The sequence below is a fragment of the Podarcis pityusensis genome, assembly GCF_964106645.2.
Source record: "Podarcis pityusensis genome assembly, chromosome: 10".
In the NCBI taxonomy this organism is placed as follows: Eukaryota; Metazoa; Chordata; class Lepidosauria; order Squamata; family Lacertidae; genus Podarcis; species Podarcis pityusensis.
Window position 1 is genome coordinate 63,974,845 of NC_138035.1, and position 25,546 is coordinate 64,000,390.

At 43.0% G+C, this 25,546-nt stretch overlaps 1 long non-coding RNA gene across 1 annotated transcript in view; it reads right to left on the reverse strand.

Moving 5' to 3' along the window:
- LOC308486789 overlaps positions 1–22,941 on the reverse strand; it is a 57,219-nt gene extending 34,278 nt beyond the window's left edge. Inside the window, exon 1 of the long non-coding RNA XR_013991311.1 lies at positions 22,830–22,941. This is a non-coding gene — a long non-coding RNA (uncharacterized lncRNA). The remainder of the gene's footprint in view (positions 1–22,829) is intronic.
- Between the last annotated feature and the right edge of the window lie 2,605 nt (positions 22,942–25,546).

The window sequence follows — 25,546 nt, forward strand, 5'->3', positions numbered from 1 at the left end:
ACTGATTGATGGATGGCCAATATTGATAATCTTTTTAAAAATTATTTTTGAGGCAGCTCTGGGGTTTAGGTAAGCCTAGTTGAGAGATCAGCTGTTGTGCTTATGGAGAGAACACGATAGCTGCCCTTTGTGTGGTGAGTTCCCGCCTACCCCCGGTAGGAATAAAGACCCGTGACACAGTTATTTTAGGTTAATGGGCAAAATTAGGCCACAACTTTATTGGTTACAGGTGATGAGTGGTATTGGCTTAGGCATTGGTCCTAACCAACTATCCGGCTTCAGCCTGTTAGCTTGAAGACTGGGAAGGGTTAACGCCAGCAGGGGGAGCCCTGCTGATGCAAATCAACTAGACACTCCCCCGGGGTCACCACTTGGGGGCGTGCCTTGGGCCCTCACCTCCATAGGCTTCGGACGGGGCCACGCCCCCCGGAGTCCTTTATCGGACTACCCTTTGCTGGGGGGGGAGGCGATGGCGCTTCCTCTCCCCCCCCACTCACATACACTTAACCCTCCCTTACCAATGCCTAACCGCCAATACCGAGGAAGTTGTGACGATTTGCTACAAGGTAGGCGAAAAACCAAATGGCTGGTGCCAATTTGCCAAGTGGAAAAAATTCCTACCAGGCCCCTTAACGGCGACCAACCGAGGTCCATAGCAAGGTTGGAAGAGAAACTTAGAGGGCGGGCGGGTGGGAAACCGGAGAGTCGGTGTGGCCAAAGAGGGAGATCCCTGGCTGTGCCTGCCTTATATGGAGCAGGCCCCACACCCTGGGCCAGCTGATTGGCTGGCCAGGGAATGACGCGGTCAAGGATTCCCCTAATCGCACGGAGGCTGAGAGCCAACCCCCGCTGGCGTGTTGGGGGCATGAAGCCTGCAACACCACCTCCTCCCGAGGTCGGAAGTGGCTTTAACAGAGAAACTACAGTGACCTTCGGAAAAACCAAACCTGGGTTTGCCCAGATATAATACAATGGGAAGGAGGATTGTTTGAATTCTAGGAGAGAATCAGCTACAGGTCTGAATGAAGAGGAAGTGGTAGTGATGGATTGGTGGTTATTGGCAACAGAGAATCAAGGGAGAGATGTTTCACATTAATTAGAGGAAGGAGTATAGAGGTAGAGACCATGCTTTGCATTCAGAAATTCCCAACTTCAGTTCCTGGCAGTTCCAAGTAGTGTAAGGAATATGCATGTCTGAAAATCTGGAGAGCCATTGCCAGTCATCATAGACCAGCCTTGTCCGATCTGGTCCCCTCCAGATCAAACTTGGGTCTCCAGCTGTTTTTGGACTACAATTCCCACCATCCCTGACCACTAGTCCTGCTAGCTAGGGATAATGGGAGTTGGATCTCCAGCTGTTTTGGACTACAACTCCCACCATCCCTAGCTAGCAGTACTAGTGGTCAGCGGTGATGGGAACTGTAGTAAAAAACAGCTGGAGACCCAAGTTTGGGAAACACTGCTCCAGATGTTGTTTGATTCCAACGCTTATCAGCCCAAGCATACATGACCAATGAGAGCTGCAGTCCAAACCATCAAGATGGCAGCAGTTTATGGGTGTCTGGTCTAGCCAATTCTGAGCTAGATAAGTCATTGGTCTGACTTCCAGTATAAGGCATAACCACCAGTTCTCCCCTGCCAATGTCACAACGCAACCACAGTATTGGCAATCCTGTGTTTGCAACATATAATACGATGATGAGTGTCTAGTAAATAGTCAAAACATCCAGCTGAAGTTTTATGGCTGTCATTTTGGTGTGATCATTTACTCACCGCAATTCTATTCTACAATAATAACTAGAGACTGTTCCATTCTTATAACGGTCAGGACATGCAGCATATTTTGTGAAAATACACCGAGTGTTAGCAAGGTTCCTTTTGCAAGGCAGCCCTAATTAAAGGCTGAGTCAATCTCTGTGCCTTTGCTGGCGGTGAGCATTAAAATATGTTTTGTGCCTTAATCCGGATGACAGGGGAAAGGAATGGTTTCTAATACATCTTTCTCTCTTTCTTTTTCATTCTGATTGTGCTGAGGCAGTGGCAATGCTGGAAGGAACGGTGGTTTGTGGAAATGTGCTAAGAGGCCAGATATGAAAAAGAGTGATCTTAACGACTACACCTTGTGGCTAGACAGGAATCAAATTACCTTTGAGGAGATAACATCGAAGCCTTATAAATCAAGACAAAATACCGATTTTCTAGAGAAGGAAATATACGGCTTCCACGAGACCAGCTGAGCAGAGGGGAGAATGCACTTAAGGTAATTTCTTTTGAAATAACTTGAAGTAGGGTTAACAGATTCTTAATACGACGCAACTGAAATGCAGCATGTACAACTGGTAATCGGTATCCTATTTTCTGAGAATTGGAAAGTATCTCCTTTCTCAAGGTCACAAGTGACCTTCACATCAAACAGAGTCTCCGGATGGAAAATGCTAGACATAATGTTTCTGGATTGTGGAAAGCAAATTGCCATGGCAATAGGTGGGCTAATATATAAATATTTGGATGAATCATGCAGTGAACATAAGATCAGACCAAAGGCTCACTTATTCAGCATTCTGTTCCCACAGTGACCAACTAGACGCCAATGAGGAGCAGCACTCAAACAGCAGCACTCACCTCACCTGTGATTCCATCTGCTGATATTCAGAGGTGAAACTCCTCAAATATTGGAGGTAATGGCAAATAGAAGGGGAAGAAATGGAGGCAGTGAGAGATTTTACTTTCTTGGGCTCCGTGATCACTGCAGATGGTGACATCAGTCACGAAATTAAAAGACACCTGCTCCTTGGGAGAAAGGTGATGGCAAACCTAGACAGCATCTTAAAAAGCAGAGACATCACCTTGCCAACAAAGGTCTGTATAGTTAAAGCCATGGTTTTCCCAGTAGTGATGTATGGAAGTAGGAGCTGGACCATAAAGAAGGCTGATCGCCGAAGAATTGATGCTTTTGAATTATGGTGCTGGAGGAGACTCTGGAGAGTCCCGTGGACTGCAAGAAGATCCAACCTATCCATTCTGAAGGAAATCAGCCCTGAGTGCTCACTGGAAGGACAGATCCTGAAGCTGAGGCTCCAATATTTTGGCCACCTCATGAGAAGAGAAGACTCCCTGGAAAAGACCCTGATGTTGGGAAAGATTGAGGGCACAAGGAGAAGGGGACGACAGAGGACGAGATGGTTGGACAGTGTTCTCGAAGCTACCAGCATGAGTCTGACCAAACTGCGGGAGGCAGTGGAAGACAGGAGTGCCTAGCGTGCTCTGGTCCATGGGGTCACGAAGAGCTGGACACGACTAAACGATTAAACAACAACAATGCGCAGTCATCATGGCTATAGGCTATTGGCAGTTGCCTGGGGAGAGATCCATCAGGGTTCCAGTTGCATCCAGACATGCCCATCGATATTAAACAAACTATCCTGTTTAAAGTGTGCAGCCATTTCAGTCTTCAATGCAGTGAGACAAAACCTACTCTGTGACTGACAGTTCCCTAGCAGCCTTTACACACAGATATAATTGTTTTGCAATGTAACTACAAGAGAGAAGATTTTCATAAACATCTGTTGCGGAACAATAGTGCTTTGAAATGCGAGAATGCATTCTCTCACCATAAAATTAAACATTCCAGATGAAGAGGAAGCTTGGAAAGTGACGTGCATGGTTGTCCTCAATAAAGTCAGTAAAGCCACTTCCGAGCTGGAGAGGAGGTGGGGTTGCGGGCTTCACGCCCCTCCCCCACGCACACGGGGGCTGGCGTACAGCCCCCGCGATACTGAGGAATCCTCGAACTCGTCATCCCCTGGCCAGCCAATCGGCTGGCCCGGGGGGCGTGGCCCGCCCTACTTAGCGCCGGCGCGGCCGAGGATCTCCCTCTTTCCTCGCCGTGCTCCAGCTGATCGGGTTTTCCCATCCCACCCACCGGTTAGGTTAGGCTCTATGACATTGCTATGGACTTTGGTTGGTCGCTGTCAAGGGGCCTGGTAGGAATTTTTGCCATTTGGCAAATTGGCACCAGCCATTTGGTTTTTTGCCTGCCTCGTAGCAAATGTCACAACTTCCTGGGTATTGGTGGTTAGGCATTGGTAGGGGGGTTGTTATGCAGATAACAAGGGTGGGGGGAAGGAAGCGCCATCACCTTCCCCCCAAATTGAAGGGTAGTCTGGTAAAGGATTCTGGGGGGCGTGGCCTTGTCCTAAGCCTATGGAGGTGTGGGCCTAAGGCATGCCCCCGAGCGGTGACCCCGGGGGAGCTCCTAGTTGATGTGCATCAGCAGGACTCCCCCTACTGGTGGTTAACCCTTGCCCGTCTTCAACCAAGCGGGCTGAAGCCGGTTAGCTGATAGGACCAATGCCTAAGCCAATACCGCTCAATTCCTGTAATCAATTAAGTTGTGGCCTAATTTGACCCATTAACCTTAAACTCTGGTGTCTTGTGTCTTTATTTCTGAGGGGGGAGGCGGGAACTCGCCACACAAATGGTTACACTTTGCTCACTGCTTAGTCCTCTAATAGTTCCTGGCACCTGCATCAATTGACTACTCCTCTTGACTCGTCAGATCTGGTATGTCCCACCCCCTAAGGTCATTGTCACAGTTCAGGCAATGGGAGAGCATTTGGAGCTGTGGATTTGGAAACAGCGCCCCACACCCTGAGCACAAGGCAATGTCCTTGCCCAGATATTGACGGAATAGATTCAAATCAGGTCCATCTATTCAATTTGAAGGATCCCCTTTTGTGGTCCTATTTTTGGAGTTCATTTCTTAAAGACTGTGAATGCTAAAGTCTGATGCACCTTTAGGTTCTGTCATCGTTTTGATAACACCATAATCTGTAATAATAATAATTTTATTATTTGTACTCCACCTATATGACTGGGTTGCCACAGCCACTCTGAGCAGCTCACAGCATACGGTATATAAAAACATAACAAAACATTAAACATTAAAAATATTTTTTAAAAACTACAGAGGGCTGCAATCTCTGTAGAGATTGTTGGGGCAGGGCAATGGGACAATTAATCATGGAAACCAACCAAAGGGTTCTAGTCTATGCTCTGCTTCTAAAGATCTACTCAAATATTTTGGGATCTACACATCTTGCAAACTTTGGACACACACACACAGAGAGACAGACAGACAGAGACAGAGAGAGAGAGAGAGAGAGAGAGAGAAGAGAATTTGGTATTTCTGGTGAAATTGCTCAAAATGAATATGCTTTAAATGGCTCAGTTACAAACTAGGAGCAAAGACATTGACTGCCCATCACTATTTTCATTATTCTTTGATTGTGGGGAAAAGTACCAATAGAGACTTGTGCATAAGGTGTAGCAATGGCACAATAGGACTAGGACAGAGTAGATATTTTGCTAATGTGAAGATGGTGCTGAAAAGCTGCTACTGAGGCCATAATTAAGTTGTAACATGAAAGTTTGCCTTAAGGATAATTGAAATCACTATGTTTGCTTGAGGTGATATTATTGCTTACAAACATAAAAAGGAGCAGACTATTTTTGCACACTAATAATACAAAGCTTAAGGTAACAGCTATAATGTCTACTCTAACCAAATTGGCCTTATGGGCATGAATGCAAAAATAATTTGGGACGCTTTCCAAAGTTAATCAGCATTTGCAATATTGTTCTCATTAAACTGCAAGCAAACTAGTTGCATTGCGAGTGTAACCATGGAAATAAGAAGATGTGACACAAGGTGAAGTGTGTTAAAATGAAGGACATTTTATTCAAATTATAAACAAATGAAAAGCCCCTGATGTTGGGAAAGATTGAGGGCACAAGGAGAAGGGGACGACAGAGGACAATATGGTTGGATAGTGTTCTCGAAGCTACTAACATGAGTTTGACCAAACTGCGGGAGGCTGTGGAAGACAGGAGTGCCTGGTGTGCTCTGGTCCATGGGGTCATGAAGAGTCGGACACGACTAAATGACTAAACAACAACGTCTGCAGGGGGAGGTTCTGTGCAGGTAACTAATCAACTACCAATCCAAGTGAGATATGCCCTCTCCCTTAAGCCCCACTCATTCGGGTGAGTAGGGTGGCTTTCTTGATCTTGTAGGACCTTTCCTACAATACTGTTCCCCCAGGTGATCCTTACCATGCCAACAGGCCTCCCAACATTGGAAGGAAGCATCAGGATTTCTGCCTCTAAAGGTGCCTAAGGATGCTCTCCTATGGAAACAAGAAGAATTACCGACGAAAGAAGAATGGCAGACGAAATTAATGGACTATGTAGAATTAGACAAGATGACAGGAAGGATCTGAAACCTGTGGGACCAGAGATTCTAAGGGGACTGGAGTAAATATTTGAACTATTTGAAAAGCAATGGTAATAAACAGATTACGCTAGTGGGACTGCAATAAGTTTTGTAAGGAGGATTATGTGAAATATTGCAGAGAAGAAGATTATGAAGAGAGTTATTAGTTAAGGACGATTAAAAGTAATAGGGAAATTAAGAAATGTAGACTAGGTGATAAAGACTGAAAAATCTTCAGATGTGGTTGATGGAAGTCCAAAATAATATTGTATAAGGTAAGAAAATATGTCATATGATAGTTGGGAATGATATGCAAAAATTATATATATATATATATATATATATATATATATATATATATATATATATAATGCTCTCCTAACCTTACTCTACCTGTTAGATTCCCACATTACCTGCCACTGAAGAGGAAAAGCTTAGCCCCTCTCCCCCTACCTGCCTTGAGTAAAGTTGTGCAGGTCATGCTGCCAAGAAAATATCATTGCTCCAATTGGACAAGTGAATTTCACCCGGCTTATGGGAACCAGTCCTTGTATATTTCATCTCAGGATAATGCATAGTGTTGCCCTCATTGCTAGGCAGGTTGATACAGATCTCCCCATTCACTTTCACCCTTGCCTAATTATGTCATTTAGAGTCACCATCTCCCCTCCACACCCTTCTGGGCAAAATATCCGACCAAACTATGGTCACTTCCAGCCAATAATGCCGAAAAGCACAAAATCCAAGCATGCCAGCATTTTCCCTTCAAGATCCCCAAATGGTTACCACCCTAATAAGCCATTAACAGGTGAGGGGTCTCCTCAGGAGACGAAGGTTGAACCATGTTGAAAAAAGGTATTTTACAACTGCTCAGTTACTGAACTATTGCAAACCCAGTGCTAATGGGATTTTGTGACTGGCCCATGCAGCCATACTCTGGCCACATATGAGCACTCTTGCCCTCCAACCACCTATGAACAGGAATCAATATTTTGACAATGTAAGTATCATAGAATCATGCTGATTCTTTGGGGACATAACAGAAGACCAGGATGCCCAAGGTTTGAATACCTGCTCTGTTGGGTACCCCAGGTACTCTGCAGTTGATGTATCTCAATCTGAAGGGAATAGGTGATGGCTTGGTTGGGGTCCCCACTGAACAATGTCGGATGAGGTGGAGGGAGCTGAGAGCAATAGAGGAGCAAGCTTATGCATTATGACATCAGGGAACAACAGAAGGGCAGGAAGTTTTACCCTGCTCCCCACCCCCACAATTCTAATAAGGTGAGTAACAAAGCCTGAATAGAACTAAACAGATCAATGGAGGATTCTTAATGCTTTCCAAAACAAGACTGGGAAACTTGGAACTTTGGGGTCTCAGCTAAGGAGAATTCAGATAAAGAGAATGTCAGGAACATGCCTCTTCAACCATATAATTGAAAAGGATTGTCTAAAAAGATGAGAATGTAGAAAGGGGTGGAAACAGTACTTTACTCGAGACTTTCTTAACAACCTCTCAATGAAAAGGTCACACTTGTACAATCAGATTGAACAAGCATGTTCATCTGTTTCAACAACGCTGGCAGATGTTTCATGGGTGTGTTTTTTCTTTTCTTTTGGGGAAACTGGACAGTGAGGGAGTGATTTCTTTTCTTTCCTAGAAAAGTGTACGTGCGGCATTTAAATATAACATTTCAATAGATAATAAAGAAAGCTTACTTCATTTTGTTTTAAAGTATTTCAAGTGCTTTCACTGCCATGGGTATGAGTGTTCCACTGTGAACAGAATGGCCAAATGATATATAAAAGTGTCAGAGCTAAAATAAATCTTTTTATGACTTATTCAACGTTCATTGGTTTCAATAAAAATCCATTGCAGTGTAGTCTTACCTATAAACTTACATATTTGCAAATACTGACTACGATTTGAAAGGGAGTGGGTTGATATCCTTCACAATGGCCATTTTTCCTCCTCATAATGTCCTCTCAAAATTAACTCTTTTTAAAGAAACAGACACATAATTGTTGTTGACTTAACATAGTTCCAGCCTGCCTTTTTACAATTTATGCTTTCTAGCATGTTCAAATGAAGTTTCTTACATTTAGAGCAAATCACTACATATAGATATACCACCCTAGAATACTGGAACAGACTCTCTTAACTTGTGCTTGATGCCTACTCATGTTCTGTTCCCGGGGTGGCCAATGCAGTTCCTTCTAGATGCTGAAGACAACAACTCCCATCATTCCTGAAAATTGGCAGTGTTCACTGGGGATGATGGGAGTTCTAATCCACTACATCTGGAGGGTACCACATTGGCAATTAATGTAGTGGTGTCTTGGCTTTGACAGTGTGGCAGTGATTAACCTCTTCTCAGGAACATCTGCTCTCCCCCTGATGAAATCTAGGAGAAAAGTACCTCCATGCTGGGGAGGTTCCTATTAATATTTGCATTGTAAATGTATTTCACAAAGAATATTCAGTAATGGGGAAAGGAGTTGACTGGCTATTCTGTTAGTTGATTCTTTGACTGAGAACATGGGAGCATGGTGACTCCAGGCACTGTCTGGAGGAGTTTGTGAGGACAGCCAAGCTATGGATTAATAACTTATGTACTGTTATGAAGGAGTTTTGAAAGCAAAAGGACTAAACCCTCTCTTGGGCTCAAGCGGGGGGGGGGGGCATTTAAAAAGGTGTTTAGAAAGGTAAAGGACCCCTGGACTGTTAAGTCCAGTCAAAGGCAACTATGGGGGTTGTGGCGCTCATCTTGCGTCAGGCCAAGGGAGCCAGCGTTTGTCCACAGACAGCTTTTTGGTTCCTGTGGCCAGCGTGACTAAACCGCTTCTGGTGCACGGAGGACCATGACAGAAACCAGAGCACACAGAAATGGCATTTACCTTCCTGTCGCAGCGGTACCTATTTATCTACTTGTGCTGGTGTGCTTTTGAACTGCTAGGTGGGCAGAAGCTGGGACAGAGCAATGGGAGCTCACCCTGTTGCAAGGATTCGAACCGCCAACCTTCCAATCAGCAAGCCCAAGAGCTTGCTTCTTGTTCAGCCATTACCAACCTGACAAATAGAGATTTATCTTCAAGTCTTGCATAAGATGTCTGGTTTATCACAAAAACTCACAGTTCCTCCCACAGACAGATTGATGACAGAATATTTACAGGAGGGGCCCTGATGTCAAATAATCTATGCATGTTGACTCAGAAGTAAACACTGTTGAGTTAAACAGGACTAATTTCCTAGAAAATGGCACTGGGATTGCAATTGTGCATTTCCTATGCCATCCATGTTTACTTAGAACTAAATTGTGCTCAATCCAATGAAATTTGGGGTTATTCATTTGCAGCCCTACAGTTGTATTCAACACTGCTGTTCCATTTGTGCAACATACTCCACTTGCACAATGGAATTCTCCTCTCCTTTTGCCTGCAGCACCCTCTGTGCCCTCACTGGATACAACCCCTAGTCTGTTGAAATGGTTTAGGGCAGCAAATGCTGTTTCTAACATGGGGAAATGGAATGCGTCATTGCACGTTAGGCTTTAGGACAAACTTGCCAGCTGACTAGCTTTCCAGGGCTTTGTGAGGCTACAGTGTTGGTCCCTGACCATACCTGTCAGTTCCTTATTTCCTTTCTCTCCCATCCATATGTCCATTTCAATTAGACAGGCTGTCAGTGAATCTGGACCCAACTTGCCTGCCATCTGGTTTATACGCTGCTGCTGTTGCAGTGTGCTTTATTTCATTTAATTGTCTCCCGTAATGTGTTATATTTATCTATCCTTCTATTTGTTGCGCTTTTATTTATTTTTAAACTTTTCATGCCACCTTTGTGAATTAAAAATCCTCCAAGGCAGCTTACACATTAAAATAAGAACATGCCACTCGCTATAGAATGAAATAACCTCTTGAAACTTCTGAATTAAAAAGAAAAGTTTATAAAACACAATACATCATCCAAACCAAAAAAAAGGCAATAGAAAAACTCAGCAGCTGAATTTCATTGCATATCTAAAAGCCACTTGAAATTTAGCTTCCCCAAAAGCACTGGAGCAAGCATAGGCAAATTCGGCCCTCCAGATGTTTTGGGACTACAACTCCCATCATCGCTAGCTAACTGGACCAGTGGTCAGGGATGATGGGAGTTGTAGTCCCAAAACATCTGGAGGGCCGAGTTTGCCTATGCCTGCATTGAAGAGTGCTAGACTCCCAGATCTCAACACACACAGGATACAGGGTTGGCCATCTATTATTGCTGCTGTGGTGTTGCCAGGTGACCAATTCTGGTCATCTAGTTTGAAATCCAACAGTAGGATTTAAAAAGGATGCCGTGTTCCCAAATTCAGTTGATCATCGATGCTTGGGAAGCACTGGGGACAGGGCTTCCTCAGTGTCAAAAACCAGCTGATTCTCAGCCCAGTGAAAGCTGTGCATGTATACTTCTGAAGTGCAAACAATCAACTGGTAGTTGGTGCCTGAGACGCACTGCTCAAAGGTTGATGCAGGAACTACCCATCAACTGATTGGTGGTACCTGAAATGCAACTTTCACCCAAGCCCTGCCTTTATCTGCGCTGCATCTAGCATCATACAGCACTTATCAGGTGCAGGGCAGGTGGCGAAAGCTTGGCTGAAATGGCCTCTTAAGCCAAATAGAAAGGCCTGATGGGGCTCATTAGGCCTGTAGGCTTGAAGTTCCCCACCCCTGCCATAGCCAGTCACTCCAATGAAAATAGGGATGTCCCATTCCACAATGATAATTTTGCTATTTATACCCCATACATCTTACTGGGTTGGCCCAGCCACTCTGGGCAGCTTCCAACATATATAAGAACACAATAAAACATTGTTTGTTTGTTTGTTTGTTTGTTTGTTTGTTTGTTTGTTTGTTTAAAAAAACTCCCTATACAGATTGCCTTCAGATGGCTCGGGGGGTTGGATAACTCCATAGCCTCCAACATTTCTCCAGTGAAAATAGGGATGTCGGGTGGAGCTGTGGGTTAAACCACAGAACCTAGGACTTGCCGATCAGAAGGTCGGAGGTTCGAATCCCCGCGACGGGGTGAGCTCCCGTTGCTCGGTCCCTGCTCCTGCCAACCTAGCAGTTCGAAAGTGCGTCAAAGTGCAAGTAGATAAATAGGTACCGCTCCGGCGGGTAGGTAAATGAAATTTCCCTGCACTGCTCTGGTTCACCAGAAGTGGCTTTGTCATGCTGGCCACATGACCCAGAAGCTGTACGCCGGCTCCCTCAGCCAATAAAGCGAGATGAGCACCGCAACCCCAGAGTCGGTCACGACTGGACCTAATGGTCAGGGATCCCTTTACCTTTACCTTTAAGGAAAAGTGGAACATTCAGCGATCAAATCAGAAGTTGGGATGGGCTGGAAAATAGGAGCACTTGGAGTCAACCCAGCCATTTCTCAGCTATAGAATTGTAGAGGTGGAAGAGACCACAAAAGTAATCTAACCCAACCCCTTGCAAAGCATGAATATTTTGCCCAAGGTGGGGTTTGAACCCATGGCCCTGAGATTAAGAGCCTCATGCTCTACTGACTGAGCTATCTCAGATGACCATCTAGGAACAGCCCTCAGAGCAATCTAATAATGAGACCTATTGTACACTAAAGGGTATCACCCTGGTCCTACAGTGATTCTGCTCTTAAAGAGCAATGTGATGGAAATACAGTGGTACCTCAGGTTAAGTACTTAATTCGTTCTGGAGGTCCGTTCTTAACCTGAAACTGTTCTTAACCTGAAGCACCACTTTAGCTAATGGGGCCTCCCGCTGCCACCGCACCGCTGGAGCACGATTTCTGTTCTCAGGGGACGCGGGTGGCGCTGTGGGTAAAACCTCAGCGCCTAGGACTTGCCGATTGCATGGTCGACGGTTCTAATCCCCGCGACGGGGTGCGCCCCCGTCGTTCGGTCCCAGAGCCTGCCAACCTAGCAGTTCGAAAGCACCCCTGGGTGCAAGTAGATAAATAGGGACCGCTTACTAGCGGGAAGGTAAACGGCATTTCCGTGTGCTGCACTGGCTCGCCAGATGCAGCTTGTCACGCTGGCCATGTGACCAGGAAGTGTCTCCGGACAGCGCTGGCTCCCGGCCTCTAGAGTGAGATGAGCGCACAACCCTAGAGTCTGGCAAGACTGGCCCGTACGGGCAGGGGTACCTTTACCTTTACCTGAAGCAAAGTTCTTAACCCGAGGTACTATTTCTGGGTTAGCGGAGTCTGTAACCTGAAGCATATGTAACCCGAGGTAACACTGTAGTGAATTGGCCACAAATGTCTTAGCCTCTCCTACTCCCAAGAGGTTCGCTGCAACTGGTGCTGGCAAAATACCAAGACTGGCAGGGTTTTTCCTGGCCGCTTGCTTCTGAGAAAAGTAACTGCTGGATTCAATGGGGCTTATTTCCAAGCGAGTATAGGACTGATCATTTATCTATTTCTTCAGTTAACTCATGATGCCTTATATAGTTCTCCTCCTTCCTCATTTAATCCCCATGACAGCAACCCTGTGAGAGACGTTAGGTTAAGAGTGATTGACTGGCCCAAGGTCACCCAATGACTTTTATGACTGAGTAGGGATTTGAATCCTGTTCTTCCAGGTCCAGCTACACCACACTGGCTGCCTGAGATAGGATATTGTGTTTTGGGCAGCATGTATAAGAACACATCGTTATTATTTTATTTTACATTTGTTTCCCATTCTTCACTAGCTGGTTAATAGATGAAAGTTGCCATCTTTTGTTTGGCAGGTTTCCTATGCCTTTAAGAGTTATATGGCGAGGAAGAAATTCAAAGCTAAGGCCTCCACCATTTAGCTTAATGGAAGCAAAAACAACAACCTGAATTTCTGCCTATCAGGAAAAACAACATCAACCTCTAAACCAGTATGAAAGTATTAAGGACCTCTCAAGTCCATGGCATTGTAAGTAGGACTAACTTATTTTTAGCAGTTGTTAACTTGCAGTTTCTTTAGATCTGAAAGCGGTGCCAATGAATGCCATGTCAGTAAAACCATTCACCGCCATGATTTAATATTGGAGACTTGGGTAATAAAAAGAAGAAAAAAGAGGAAGTCAAGCAACAATAAATATGTGATTTAACTGCATTCTTAATGGTAAAATGTAATCACCTGTGCCTTAGCTAAATTAATTTTGTATTTTAATGTTAAGAAACTCCAAGTTTGAAGTTCATAGTCTATACTACCCAAAAAAAAATCAATATTACATTACCCAAAGGCACTAATGAATACATTACATCTGGTCGAGGTAGGTAAAAACTGATTTCACAAGGCAACATCTGTGCTTATTAGATTACCTGCTTGAATTGCTAGGGCTGATAACATAACTATTCACAGGAGTCAAATACTGAAAAGTATCCTATGGGATGAGACATGGAATGGAACAGGAAGGTGAGCAAAAACACATTCTCTGAATTAAGGAAAGTCTCTCATGGATTAAAGGAACTCAGTAAAGGGACAGGAGGTTTTTCTTATCCTTCCGAATGATGTGCTGCTAATTTGAGAAGCTGTAGGCAGGAAGAATCCACTAGAAGTGTGCATTGCCTCTGTTTTGGGGCTGAATAAAAGGGTATTTGAGGATCTCTCCCCCCTCCTAAGTTACAGCTCAGTAGCCAAAGCCCCCTTAAAGCTGAACTTTAGGTAGGACATGTATAAGGAATGAAAGTAAGGGGAAATCATGAAGTAGTCAACAGCTGCAGGAGGGGCAGTCAGGTAGGCTCAGAATGATCTCAGGCTTGCAAGAGAAGTTAAAAATAATATAAAAGGTTTCCTCGATTATGTTCAAAGCAAGAGGAAGAACAAGCAAGTACTTTTTATATATATATAAAAAATGATATTTATTAGTTTCAAGAAATACAAAAAAAAAAAATACAGAATACAGAAAAAAGAATAATATTTTTTTTTAAAGTATAACCAAAAAAGTAGAAGATAAAAAGAAACATACCAAATAAAGGAGTTAAAAAGACATTAATTTTCCATGACCTATCTTCCCTATACTTATTTCCCCGGACCTCCTCATACCTCCCTTTTTTGTATTCCAGTTCAATTTGTTGGTTCAGCAAATCCTTACCATTAAACTTTTACCCAGTTGCAAACCTTTTTTCATATCTCTTAAAGCATTACAGCTAAAAACCTCTTAGTTGGATAATGCTTTAAGAGCATTATTCCTTCTAAAATTCCTTAATTTTACAATATTTCAGTAAATAGTCTTTGAATTTCTTCCAGTCTTCTTTCACCGACTCTTCTCTCTGGTCTCGGATTCTGCCAGTCATTTCCGCCAGTTCCATGTAGTCGATCACCTTCATCTGCCATTCTTCCAGAGAGGGTAGATCTTGTGTCTTCCAATACTTTGCGATGAGTATTCTTGCTGCTGTTGTGGCATACATAAAGAAAGTTCTATCCTTCTTTGACACCGATTGGCCGACTATGCCCAGGAGAAAGGCCTCTGGTTTCTTCAAGAAGGTATATTTAAATACCTTTTTCAATTCATTATATATCATCTCCCAGAAAGCCTTAATCCTTGGGCACGTCCACCAAAGGTGAAAGAATGTACCTTCAGTTTCTTTACATGATCTCAGGCTTGCAAGAGAAGTTAAAAATAATATAAAAGGTTTCCTCGATTATGTTCAAAGCAAGAGGAAGAACAAGCAAGTACTAAGTCCTCAGCGTGGGGAAGACAGAGAAATGCTCTCGGGTGACAGAGAAAAGGTGGAAATGCTCAACACCTGCTTTGCCTCTGTCTTTATTCAAAATGAAAGAAGTGCCCAACCTAGTCATAATGGAATAAACAATGCAAGAAAGAAGATGTAGCCCAATACAGGAAAAGCAGTAAGGGAACACCTAGCAACTTTAAATGAATTCAAATCTTCACAGGCAGCATTAAGCACAGACTCACCCTGTAATGCCAAATGGAGAATATTCTCTCTCAACAAAACAAGCACTAGATATCTATACTGGCTAACCTGAAGTTGCTATTTCTTTTTCTCAATGTACAAGCAAGAATACACATCACTTAATTGTTTTACAGTAAGAGATGAACCCTTATTCTTCCTTCAAATATATATATATATTTAATAATATTTATTAATAATTTCAAAATTGCAGAAAAGAAAAGAAAAAAATAAAAGCAACACTACAATACATAGAAAAAAAGAAAAAAGAAAAGAAAAGAAAGGAAAAAACAAGAGAAAAAAAAACAAGACATAAAAACCAATGCAACAATACAGCAAAAAGATAAAAAAGAAGGAAAAAAAAACACAAATCCCATATTACATGTTTTTAACTTCCATTTGCTTGTTTCATTGACCTCCTCACACCTCCCTTTTTGTATTCTAGTTTAATTGATTATTTCAGCAAATTCTTTCCATCTTTCTCAATTTTTACTAAATAATTTATCTTAACCATTTACCTATTAATTAACTCAACAAATCCTTTCCATCCTTTCCCCATATTCTGTTATTCAAATTACCTTAAGTTATTTGACCTTATCTTACCAAAAAATACTTTAAAGCTTAACACTTAGTACTCGATTATACATAACTCCTGATATCTTTTCTACTAGAGTCATAAAGTTTCATTCCAACATTTTCCCTAATGTTCATTAATTTTAAGCTAATTCCCTAGAAAAGAAATTTTCTTTATAAATTTTCTTCCAATCTTCATCCAACGTCTCTTCTTCCTGGTCTCGGATCGTGTCAGTCCTTACTGTCCATTCCATCTAGTCCATCAACCTGGTAATCTAATGTCCGAGGCCCTTAAGTCTCTTCCATGTCCCTTCTGCAGATCTTCTTCTTCTTGTTTATACTTGCACTTTTCCTTGTCTTTTGTTGGTCTCTTTCTTAGTTTCTTTCCTTTCTCATTGGGGAGTAGGTCTCTGGGGGATTGCAACCCAAAATTATCTTCGTCTCCCTTCATCCAACCAGCCCATTCCCCAGAGTCCCACTCCCCACAGTCATCAATGTAGTCCAAAAAATATTTAAAAACATATTTCGAGGTCTCTCCAAAGTTAAAAATCCCCTCAGCTCCAGACTCCCCCTGGCCGACTCCAACTTCAATCTTCAAAGACAGCGGCTCATGCTCCTGTAGGACCTCGGGTCTCTCCATTTGTATTATTTGAGGTGCAACCGCAACCTCCTCCATTATCTTCTGCACTTGCCCAATCAGTGCAGGTTCCTGAGTTGGTCCCTGAATAGTTTCTGTATCAATATTCCCTGTTTGTCCACAGTTATTAGCCACAACAGTCATCAAATCCATTTTCTCATTCATCAAATCCATCTTCTCATGCATCTGTTCCAGCAAGGCACTTGTCTTGCATAAAGCAAGCACCAAAACTTCCTCCCAGCTCATATTTAGTCAAGGTCAAAAAGGCCTGGTCCCACGATCTTAATCTGACAGCTGTCGAGTCCTCAAGTAGACTGAAGCAACAATATAGCAAGCTCCCTCTAGAGGAGACAATTTCTGTTTGTATCCATTTTTTTTAAGGCAAGTCCAACAAAGGAAAATTACTTTCGTTTTTCAGATATTTTGTTTCTTTAAAATGCAGAAGGCAACATTGGAATCAATTTATTTCTCTTCTTTAGCTATCTGTCAAAGTATTCCATTCACAGTTAATGAACCTCTCCAATAATTTCTGTCTCTGACACCCCGTTCCCAGGTTAGAGATGGTGGAAACTTATCTTTCTTCAATGGCAGATGAAGCTGATGGATTATATGGAATTGGCGGAAATGACTGGCAGAATCCGAGACCAGGGAGAAGAGTTGGTGGAAGAAGATTGGAAAAAATTCAAAGCTTATTTACAGAAATACTCTAAAATTAATGAATGTTAGAAAGATGCTGGAAAGAAGTTATATGACTTTAGTAGAAATATTATAAAGAATTAAGTATGAATAGATTGACATTGGGTAAAGATGTAAATTTAAGTCTAAAATTTTGTTAAATTAAATTATGGAACTAAATTTGTGAAAGAGGGAAAGGACTTGCTAGAATATTTAATTGAACTAGAATACAAAAAAGGAGGTGTGAGGAAGTCGAGGAAATAAGCTAATGAAAGATAAGGATATGAAAATATGGGGTTCTTTTGTATGTTTGTTTGTTCTTTTGGGTTTTTTTCTTTTTTTAAATGCTTTTGTTTTCTTTTCTTTTTGTATTGTTGATGCTTTGTATATTCTCTTTTGTTTTTCTTTTGTTTTTTGTAATGTTTAAACTTTAATAAATATTTTTTTTTTTAAAAAAGAAACTTATCTTTCTTCACTCCCTCTCCTGCAGGCGTTAAACAAAGTCCCCCCCCCCTTTTCTCCTGCTTCCAAGGGGGCTTCAGCAATTATAAATGAAGGAAATTTAAACTTTTTTAAACAGCTTTCCAGGCTTTAGCTTACAGGGTTTTTGCTTCAGTCTATATACAAAAAGCGGAAGGCGGACTTCCTGTTTTGAGCCTTCCTGCTTCGGTGCCAGATTAAAATATTTCTTGATCAAATTTTCCGTTTCTACTCACCGGTACTTGTTTTATTTTTTTTTATAGAAATTTATTGGGTTTTACAATAGAAATAAACATAATAAACAATGTAACATATATCTTAACATAATTTCACATTTTCTTTGGACTTCCTCACATCTCCCGCTCCCACTTTCATCGTTATAACATTTTGTCAGCAATTTATTATCTTATTTACATTCTTATATCCCTTCTATGTTTCATAATCTTCTAGTTCTCAAAAAGAGTTGTATTTTCTCAATCTCACTTATTTTCTTAAAATCATCTAAATTAGTGGTGCTCAGTTATTTTGATCTAGCATCCTATTTAGCATTCACTCAAATTACAACATTTTTGTAAATAATTCTTAAATTTCTTCCAATCCTCCTCAATCCTCTCTTCTCCCAGGTCACGAATTCTGCCGGTCATCTCAGCCAGTTCCATGTATTCTATCAGTTGCATCTGCCATTCTTCCAGTGTGGGTAGATCTTGAGCTTTCCAATGCTTTGCGAGTAGTATCCTTGCTGCTGTTGTTGCGTACATAAAAATGTCTGGTCCTTCTTTACCACCCCTTGGCCGACAATACCCAAAAGAAAGGCCTCTGGTTTCTTAGTGAAGGTATATTTAAATACCTTTTTCAGTTCATTGTAAATCATTTCCCAGAACGCCTTCACTTTAGGGCAAGTCCACCAGAGGTGGAAGAATGTTCCTTCACACTCTTTACATTTCCAACACTTATTGTCAGTCAGGTGGTAAATTTTTGCAAGTTTGACTGGGGTCATATACCATCTATATATCATTTTCATTACATTTTCTTTCAAAGCGTTACATGCAGTAAATTTCAATCCAGTACTCCACAACCTTTCCCAGTCCTCAAACATAATATTATGCCCAATGTCCTGCGCCCACCTTATCATAGCCGATTTAACCATTTCGTCTTGTGTGTTCCATTTTAACAGCAAGTTATACATCCTTGAAAGTACCTTACTCTTAGGTTCTAACAATTCTGTTTCTATTTTCGATTTCTCCACCTGGAACCCTAATTTCTTGTCATTTTTAAAAACTTCTTTAATCTGAGCGTAATGTAACCAATCTCGCACTTTATCCTTCATTTTCTCCAAACTCTGCAGTTTCCAATTGTCCACCGGTACTTGTTTTAGATCCAATTGTCCACAGGAAAAAGTCAGCGCTCTCCAGCAATGGCTGTGTGGCTTCACTCTGTGAAAGTAGCAGTCAGCTCGCAGCACCGCGCCACTCACCCACTTCACTCCAGAGCCCCAAAATGGGGTTCCCGGTGCTTGGGGGGGCGCTCCTGGTGCCCTGCCGAACCCCACATTCCCAGGCTTTCTCCGCCTGGGATTTCTAGTGGGTCCCCACCTTCGCCGCGGTGGGAAGACCAAATTCCCACGGAGCCAGTTCCTCCGGTCGGAGGAACTCCGCCATTTGCCGATGGCGCTAACCCGGAAGTCTTCCTTCAAAAATATTTAAAAAGTATGGATTTTGAAGTTTTTGTTGGCCTGATAAAAGTGTTGTCCTAATATGGATGATGGAGGAAAGTGAATTTGTTTTACTTCCTCCACAAAAGCCCCTGGGCCTGCAATTTCACCGTTTTAACACACTCTGGAAGGGCTTTGTGCCTGCAAATTTCATCTGCTTCTGCCCCAAAAGGGGAAATATTACAAATAAGAGTGATTGGGTCAGAGCTTTGTTGTACACAGAATGCTTCAGTAGTCAAATCACAGAAAAAGAACACAGGGCAGAGAGCGACTCAGAAACCAATCTGACTTTTTTAAAAACAAAAAACCGGGCAAGTACAGGGCAAATCTCGGGCCCCATTTGCAGCCCTACTACATATGCACAAAATTCCTTTGTAAACAAAATCTAAGAGTGCTTATGATCGCAGTTACACCCCAATATGAAATACACAAATTCAGTTTCAAGTTGTATGCAGTTGACTTTCCTAAACACAGGGCTCCAAGGAAATAGACATGTGTAGTCATAGGAGAATTGAATCTGTAGCTCATTGTACTGGAAAAAGCAAAGTGAGTGGCTATTTACAAGAACTTACTATATGCTGCATATATGGTTACGTCTTTGTCCAGTACCCATAGCATTCTCAGAGCATGATGGAATTTAACATAGCTTTGCATACATAATAGATCCATAGGGTCACCATATTTCAAAAAGTAAAGTTCCTGACATCAGCTTTTTTTTTTAGAAACCCACCAAAATTTGTTGAGTTTTTTGGGGGGAACAAACCCAAAATAGTGAGTTTAAGCTTTTGGAGCTTTCCATTACATTGTCATACATCCGGGTTTTCCCTGACATTTTGCCAATTCGGCAAAATCCCCCCGACATCATTTCTGCACCCGATTCCAACAGATTCCACACGAAAAACGCTTATGTCCCTGTGGAGATGATAGTACTGAATTGGTGGCGCATGCCTTTCTGGCTTACACTCTTTATAAAGACTTGAGGATTGAGATTATCACCCCTCTTTTACTGTCCATTCTGGGTCGCCCAACCACTGCCGCAGTGTCCTTTCTCTTGGCAGATCAAGATGAGCAGGTGACAGCAAAGGGTGCAAGGTTTTTAGCTGGGGCAATCAGAATAAGATCCACCATTTTACTATTGATTCAAAACCCTAAAATGTATTTTATATAATTGACTTTTTAGTTCTACTCTTTGTATATCGTATTGTTGTTTTATTGCTATGGCCGATGGCTGACGCAAATAAAGATTCATTCATTCATTCATTCATTCATTCATTTTAAACCCGAAAACCAGAACATGTCAGGAATATTCCTGACATATGGCAAGCCTATGGGTCCACAAATATCCAGTTCATTTGAACAGGCTTTCGTGGGAGAGATAAAATGGTGTGTTATATCACATACTGCATTGTCTTTCTGTTGAAGAATTATCCTGGATGGCAGAACTGGATTCTAGACATGATTTCAGAGCCTGTCCAGTTTACCATATGTTTATTATTAGCATAAATGTAATAGCTCTCAGAAAAACAATTATCAGAAGGGCCACACCCTCGTTGGGCCATGTATTGAGAGATCTCTTCTCTTTGAGTCTAGGCTTCTATTTCTTTTGGAAAGAACAGTTGACCACCACCATTTATTTGCATATGTTCATTTATTTAAGCACATGCAAATTTTCTATCACTGTCACTTGACAAATACATAATTTAAACCATAGCTGACTGATCATAAAAATTATCTTAGTCTGTCTGGTTTTATAGCTGGTTAGGCTAGAGTTCTGCACAAGTTTTTGTAAGCCTTCAAAGTAAATCAATCTGATTATATTCTATTTTCCCAACCCCTTTAGTCATAGGGAAAGGTTATTGAAGGAATCTCTTAGACACATAGCAAACGCTACCAGATTAATTTGAAATGATAAGAATGTAATTAAGGATTGCTAGAAGCAAATCTAAGTTAAATAGTGGTGTTCTTTTTTTTTAAGCAATAAAGAAGATTTACTATCTATTTTCTGGTAAAAGTATGGGAAATGAGTGCTTCGTGGGTAAAAAATCCAAAAGTAGACTGTTTAGCTGCGGTTAGAAATGTTGAGATAGAAGTCAACTAAATTTTACCAACATTAAACCTATTAAAATTAATGAACTTGACTAAGTAAGGACCATTAGTTTCAATGGACCTACTCTAAGAATAACTTAGGCTGAATTAGGTGGAAGTCAAGACTGTGAAAATGGTAGAAAAGGCCTTGAAATGTCCGTTGTGGTAGATGCTCTCAACAGGAAGCCTGCCACTTTCATGGGGATTATGTTCTGGGGATCGTGCCTCCAACCAGAATCACGTACAGTGGTACCTCTGGATGTGAACGGGATCCGTTCCGGAGCCCCGTTCGCATCCAGAAGCGAATGCAACTTGCGCCCGCTCATCTGCACATGCGCCGGTCGCGATTCGCTGCTTCTGCGCATGCACGTGACATCATTTTGACCATCTGCGCATGTGCACACGGCAAAACCTGAAACTAACGCACTCCGTTACTTCCAGGTCACCGCAGCGAGCATCCCCCAAAATACTTATCCCGAAGCTACTTCAACCTGAGGTAAGACTGTATGGGCAAAACACATGGGGTTCAGGGCTGGGTGGGATAGCCAAAGTCTTTTTTCTTGGACACCTGCCTGCTTTCTGTCCTCTTTTTGATTCTTTGGGTTTTTTGGCCAAGAACATAAAGCTAAATGCACATAAGTGAGATGCTCCAATGTTGCAGGCTTTCTGTAATTGTCAAGGAATGATGTACATATGCAATAGCGAACCAGGTGGAACTTTGTAAGGTGAGAGAACAAGATCCCCCTGCTGATTTTGCAAGATCTGCCTCCTTGCAGGAATATGGAAGCCTAGGAGAATCAGATGCCCCACAAGAGCATCTTGGATGAGGTGGCTTTCAAAGAGGGTGAGACAATCTCATGGAGGAGAGGCCCATCCAAGGCAAGTAGCAGTGATGGCTATGCTCAGCTTCCAGAGCAATGCTTCTGAAAAGCACTTGCAGGAAGCCACAGGTGGGGACAGGGTTCCTATGACCCTCCAAAAGCTGTTTCTGAAGGACCCCTTCCTTCCCTCTGCCCCACTACCTGAGGGTCGCCACGTCTTTCCAGGGATTTGGCCAGAACAAAATATATGTTGGGGAAAGGCTCCCTTCCTGCAAAGAAAATGAAGACATCAGCAGGTGCCTGGCTCCCAGCCATGCTAGCACCAGTCTGGGGCAGGAGGGTGGGGGGCACTTGTAACCAACCAGTTATTCACAACAGTAAATATAATCTGGGGACCACAGCTGAGGACCTACCGAGCTGACAATATCTGTGGACAAGTCAAGCCAGGGAGCCAAGCCACATGCACCAGTGACAGGTGATGCTATTATTATTATTAATGAAGACAGGAGTGCCTGGCGTGCTCTGGTCCATGGGGTCACGAAGAGTCAGACACGACTAAACGACTAAACAACATTATTATTATTAACAACAACAACAACAACAGTATTTCTATGCCACTCATCTCCTCTGGGCCTTGGAGCTCCTCCTACCTTCAGAGTTCCTTCTCATGCGCACTGATGGGCACACTTGATCCTATTACTGGACTACTGATCCCAAAGAGCTGCCCAGCCCAGCTTCAGGTCCCCCACCAAGTGCCCCCCTTCTAGAATCCACCACTCTCAACCAACTCTCAACTGCCTCCCCCAACATTCACGCTCCCTTTCCAAGGCTCCTCCAACCTTCTGTCTCTACCAGAATTCCACTCTCTCTCTTTCCCCCTCCCTCCCTGCTTGACATTCACTTGGGAATTCTAATAGAATCACCTTCATTACTGTATTGCAAAAACAGAGGAAGAGGTTACAGATGGGAAATGTCCGGGAATCCCAAAATCTAAACTCACAGACCCTGACTTATGCCTCATGGGAGGACTTAGGATCCACCCTGGACCTCAACCTTTCCCTGTTCCCTCCCTGTGTCAAACTAGCGATTGTAAACCCCTCGGGGCACGAACCTCTTTCTCAAGGGTCACACGCAGCGATGGTGCAAACAAATAAGACAGAATAAATCTCACTGCGCTCCTGCCCCGTGCAAGCTGAAGCCCGCTAGAAGCCTTTCCCTTAAAACCAAAGGCTGTGTACACATTATCCATTGGGGGCCCCTGCAGCATGAAAAGGGGCTAAGTCCACAGAGCTGCATTGCTGGGAGGCAGGGACCTGGCAAGCTATCTACAGCTGTCAACAAGCCAAGCCAGGGAGCCAAGCCACATGCGCCAGTGATGGGTGATGACAATACTACTACTACTACTACTACTAATAATAATAATAATAATAATTCTATGCCACTCCTCTCCTCTGGCCTTGTGCTCCTCCTACCTTCACAGCTCCTATTCATGATCAGTGATGGGCAAGGATCTTGGCAAGGATCTCAGCATCATCTGACAGCATCCCTCTTGCAGGGTAATATAAGGCTTGCTTGCAAAGTGGCACTTTGTGACATCAGATGACAAACAAAGGCCAGGCTGCTAGGTTGCCAGGCAGCTGAATTAAGAAAAATAAAATCAGAGGGATCAAATTGTGCTGGGATGAGGCCATCGCGGGTCAGGCCAAAGGGTGCTGTTGGGGTGTGTGGTTGTGTCTCCCCTTGTTCTGCATCTAGCTCCCCCGCCCGTTCCTTTAGCTCCTCGATAGAATCTTAGCATGGTAGAGTTGGAAGGGATCCCAAGGCAGGATATCAAATCCAAACTCTTCTAGTCCAGCCCCTGCCAATGCCAGGATCCTGCCCACAGCCAGCCCTGGCTGGGCTCCAAATCCTGACGTCCTTCTTACCAGCCAGATGCACTGACCCCTTGCAATTCTGCATGGGGTAGAGAAAGGGAGAGAGAAACGTTTTGCTCTCTGACCCTCAGGACATTGATATGAGAGCCACACCATGCAGCCCTGTCAAAATCTCAAGGGCCGTCACAGGGAGGAGAAAGGAAGCTTGTTTTCTCCTGCTCCAGAGGCCCTCAAGACCTGAAGCCATGGCTTTCAGGTACAAGAAAGGAGATTCCGACTCAACTTCAGGAAGAACATTCTGACAGCAAGAGCTGTTTGACTGTGGGAGGAAATCCCTCAGAAGGTGGTAGACTCTCCTTCCTTGGAGGTTTTTCTGCAGAGGTTGGGTGGCCATCAGCTATGGATGCTTTAGCCGAGATTCCTGCATTGATTGATTGATTGATTGGTTGGTTGTATTTCTATGCCGCTTTTCATTCAAATGAATCTCAAAGCAGCTTACAACCTATAAATAACCATAACATAATAAAACATAATAGCACATCAGTAATAGCATATCAATAAAACAGTTGCAATCATTGCAGGGGTTGGACTAGATGACCCTCGGGTCCCTCCCAACTCTACAATTCTATCATCCTATGATTTAAAGTGCTTCCTTCTCACATACCTATAATTCCCAGAACCTCTAACAAACTACAATTCCCTGGATCGTTTAGGGGAAGACACCTGCTTTTTAGAACAGGAATGAGGAGCTTCTCTGATTTCCTAGGAACCAGGAATGGGAAGCTCAAATGCTTCTAACAGGATGCTTTCAGGGAGCAGGGTGTATAAAAGATTGTTCCAAAAGTTGGGTGCCTCCCCTCTCTCTGCTGAGCTATGGCAAGACCCCATGGGGTTCCAGGCTCTCACCTCTGGAGAATTGAGACTTGGCAGAGGCTGCTGTACCTTTAAGAAATACAGTTTATTCACTTTACACCTTCAGTCTGTGTGGGGAGAGTCCAGATCTTACAGCAGAGTCCTTTCAAGAGGGACTTGTCCCCCACAGCAGGGCAGCCAGCCTTCCCAAGTTGGATTCCAGACTCTCTTTCGTCTTCTCCTTCTCCTTCTCCTTCTTCCCAGCACCCCTTGCTCAAAACCTCTCTTTTCCTGCCGCCTCTCACCCAGTTATCCTGGCCCCCTTTCAAATCCCATCTCTTTTCACACCACAGGGCAAGGGAGAAGGAGTTCTCTGGCATTTCCAGTTAGGCTCTCCTTGTCCTTGAATTGTTTCTTAATGGCCCTCCCTTGGCCAGGTCCTTCTGTATAGGCAAGCCCAGGAATTCCTCTGCAGCTTGTATTTCTCCCTTCAAAACCCAACTAATCCCAAATCCTAGCATCTATTAATTTCTAAGGTTTGGTGGGATCCTCCCTCAATCAATAACAATATTGTGTGTAATATTTCATTTCTGAGCACAATTCAAAGTGTTGGTGCTGACCTTTAAAGCCCTAAACAGCCT